This window comes from Octopus sinensis, linkage group LG15, assembly GCF_006345805.1.
Source record: "Octopus sinensis linkage group LG15, ASM634580v1, whole genome shotgun sequence".
NCBI classification, from domain to species: domain Eukaryota; kingdom Metazoa; phylum Mollusca; class Cephalopoda; order Octopoda; family Octopodidae; genus Octopus; species Octopus sinensis.
In genome coordinates, this window is record NC_043011.1 from 40,376,159 (window position 1) to 40,380,401 (window position 4,243).

Consider the following 4,243-nt stretch of genomic DNA (forward strand, 5'->3'; position numbering starts at 1 on the left):
GTTTTGTTTCTGTTTCCTAACTGCCACTTGACAGCTGATGATTGTATGTGTAGTACATCCCTGTAACTTAGCGTTTCAGCAAAAAGGACTGAGAGAATGGGCCTGGCATTAAAAAAATAAGTTCTGCGGTTAATTCATCTGTGTAAAAGTCTTCAAGGTGGTGCCCCAGCTTGGCCACAGTCTAATGACTGAAACAAGTAAAAGATAAAGGCAATGGGTTAACTTTGAACATGCCTTCATTCAAAGAAGGTATGTTGTATGTGTGTATTCTTGCATATGGATACATGTTTGCTTTGCAATCACACTAAAGTTTGCAGATGTAAACCTCTATGTGGTCACTAAAACCACTAGAAATGGCAGCCAAATCTCCCTTATAATACACCCTATCATCTTTAGAAAAAAAAAGAAAGGACATTCAATAATGTTATTTTGGATTAGGGACTACACATTTATGACACTTGTCAGCTGTGATGTGCTGCAGGCTTTTAAGGGTTGTACAAGAGGCTTTGCTAAAAAAAAAATATCCCCAAAATATTATAAAAGAGCTTATGTATAAACATTTACTAAGACCTAAATTTTATATGTATGACATTACAATAACAGCATTATTAGAGAATGGTTGGTCATGGTTGGAATGCATTGAGTATAGGCCTCCTTGATCAGTCATCTGCTGGCTAAAACAATAACACTCAAGTAGATTTGATAGAAGGAAACTATGTGGAAGCCAGTTTATAATTGTGTGTGCTTCTGTTTGTTTCCTCTCGACCTTTTGAAATCCGGTGTAGGTTTGTTTATGTCTCTGTAACTCAGCAGTTTGGCAAAAGAGATTGATAGAATAAGCACCTAACTTAGAAAACAAAATACTGTTCGACTTAAAAAAAAAAAGCTCTTTCAAGGCATTGCCCCAGCATGGCCATAGCTGAATGGCATACTAGTAAAAAAAAAAAAAAAGTATCATTAATTCAGGAGTCGTAAAACAATTCCCTTTGTCTCTCAACCTCTTTCACTCTTCTGAATGGATTCTGGGTTATCACACTGGTAAACTAATGTCTCCTGTCATCACTTGCTCACTCGCCTGTTGGTGCAAATAATGTGGTATCATTATTTATTTATTTTTACATGTATTTCGTGATATGTGATTATATTCAGAAGTTTATATTCTGCTATGCTTTATCCTTTTTCATGTTGAGAAATGTCAATATTCTCAGTATTATTTCAATATTTTGGGTGTCCTGTCGTGTGAAGTGTGTATGTATGTGTGTGTGTGTGTGTGTATATATATATATATATGTATGTATAAAATCATTGCGTATCTTTCATAATCTTGTTATTCTCCACTGATATGTTTTAAATTCTGCACACATCCATGTGGGAGAAAGCATGTGGCTTAATGGTTTGGGTACCCAGCTCCCAATTGTACGGTCATGAGCTTGATATCTGGCAGCATGTGTCCTTGAGCAAGGCGCTTTCTTTTTCTCCGTTACTCCAGTCCCACACAGCTGGCAGTAATGAGTTGTACCTGTAGTCTTGTCATCTTGATTGTCAAGCTGAAGATCCCCGAGAACCACACTGATGGTATGCATGTCTGTGGAGTGCTCAACCACATACATGTTAATTTCACAAGCAGGCTGCTCTGTTGATCAGATCACCTGAAACCTTGGTTGTCATAACTAATTGAGTGCCAGAAAGAAGGATGTATAGACACAGACATGGCTTCATGATTAAGAAGTTCACTTCCCAACTGCATGGTTTCAGGTTCATTCTCATGCACAACACCCTGGGCAAGAATCCTCGACTATGGCCCCAGGTCAACGAAGCTTTGTGAGTAGATTTCGTAGATGATGGAAACTAAAAAAAGCCTGTCGTGTTTGTGTTTGCATTTGTGCTCTATGAAAGTCACTTGCTACAAGCGGACGTTTTGTCATTGTCAAAACTAGCATCAGTTTGCTTCACAGCTGTGAAGATGTATGAAATGGGAGATCCCTTACTTGAAAAACATGCTACGGTTGGTAACCAGAAGGGCATCCAGTTACAAAACAATACCTTAATAAGATAGACATAATAAACTGATGTAAAATGAATAAAGGTTACATAATTATCATTTAATGTCTGTTTTCCATGCTGGCACTGGTTGGGCAGTTTGACAGGAACTGGCAAGCCTGGAGAGCTGCTCTAGGCTCCAATTGTCTGTTTTGGCAAGGTTTCTATGACCAGATGCCCTTAACACCAACCACTTCAGGGTGTAATGAGTGCTTTTTATGTGAACTGATATCCTGGTGAATGGGGAATGTTGAGTTACCCACACAGCCTGTCGGGTATCACCATTTGAAAGCTACTACAATAATACATGGTTACACATTGTGACAGTGGCATATAACAATACCTGATAGTCTGGTTGATACAGTGAAATGTGTGTGTCTGTGTGTATATATATATATTTATAAAATTTTACTGGCATTGGCTGACAGAATCATTTATGAAGGCTGAAAAGCTGAACAAGTTGATGGTAACTTGGGTTGGATGATGAAGACAAAACTTCAAATATTGATCTGTCTGTCCACTTTTGCCTATTGGTTCCTATTTCATTTTTAGTAACTAACTGTCTGTCTGTCTGTGTGTTTGTATATATAATACATACATATATATTCACACACATATACCTCTCACTCCCCCCACACCCTGCTTTCTCGGTGTGTGTGTGTGTTTGTGTGTGTGCACATACGTATATGTATGAAAAGGAGACAAGTTATCAATTTCATAACGAACAGTTTTTGACAAAACGAAACAAAAAAAATGAGCAAAACCATTTAATAAATATAAATGAAGTATAAAATAATAGTAATAATAATAATCATAATAATGGACAGTGGGTTTTTTTTTGGTTTTTTTTTTAATTATTTAACACAAAGAGACAACCTTTTGAATATATTTTTCACTGTCTTTCTCTCATGCCACCCTATCCTCTCCCAGCCATTCCATTTTAACAACTACAACAGCAGCAGCAACAACAACCCCACACCCCTATCAAAAAGGAAAAAAAAAAATGTTTGGAAATCCCTACAACCTTGTCTATGTATGTATGTATGTATGTATATGTGTATATTTACATATGTGTGTGTATGTATGTAAGAGTGTATGTATGTATGTATGTTTCTCTCTGTCATTTTACCATAGTCAGAACTGCTCCATATTTGACAATGTATTCTTGCAATGATGTCACCAACCATTCTTTCCTGAAAGAAACAAAAAAAAAGAATTAAAAAGAAAAAAGAAACAAAATACAACCTTTGTTACTGCTGCAAAGAATTGCTGCTAAATTCTATGGTTTATTGTTTGTGTGTTTGTGGTTGTTGTTGTTGTTATTATTATTATTAATATTATTATTAATATTAATTTTTTTTTTCCTTTCAAATAATAATTGTAACTTTTTATTTGTTTCTATTTTTGTTTTTGTTTTTTGTTTTATTTTATAATTATTTTTCAAATTTTTTGGCAGCAACGTAATATTAATAATAATAATAAAATTTGCCAGATGTTGATTCCAAAAAAAAAAAAATCTTTGGAAAATTTCTTAGTTCTTGGAATTCTCTTTCCCATGCGTTATATTCTCCTTCTTTCACTCTCTCCTTCCCCCCTCTCTTTTGCATGCACACATTTATATACATGCTTTCTCTCTCTCTTTTCTTTTTCTCCTTCATGCAGATCAGTGGTTCTCAACTGGTGTGTGTATGACCCCTGAGGGTCTATATAAGATGTGGGGGCGGGGTTTGTGCAACGAAATGGTAAATTTGGGATCCTGAAAAAAAATCTTGCTCTAGATATATGTATTACAAGAAACAGCTTGGCTCCTTTCTCTAACATTTTGCACAGTTCAACTGACATAAGTTGACGTCATCATCATCATCATCATCATCGTTTAACATCCGTTTTCCATGCTAGCATGGATTGGACTGTTTGACTGAGGTTTGGAGAGCTAGCGGCTGCACCAGGCTCCAATCTGATCTGGCAGTGTTTCTACAGCTGAATGCCCTTCTTAACGCCAGAGAATTAAAATAGGAATTTTGAAAAAAATTTCTGGAAAACTAGTTTTTAAAGATCGAATGGCGAAGGGGTCCACCAGAATAAAATAGTAATCAAATGAGTCTATGGATACAAAAAATGGTTGAGAACCCCTGATATAGATAATGAGTAGTTAAAGCTAAGCTAAGCCATACCATAGTACTAATCATGACCCTGATTGTTT

At 36.0% G+C, this 4,243-nt stretch overlaps 1 long non-coding RNA gene across 1 annotated transcript; it reads left to right on the forward strand.

Annotated features, from left to right (window-relative positions):
- On the forward strand, nt 1-3,279 carry LOC118766304. Its single transcript, XR_005002224.1, has 2 exons — nt 1-256; nt 1,246-3,279. It is a non-coding gene; the product is annotated as an uncharacterized LOC118766304 (long non-coding RNA).
- The last annotated feature ends 964 nt before the right edge of the window (nt 3,280-4,243 follow it).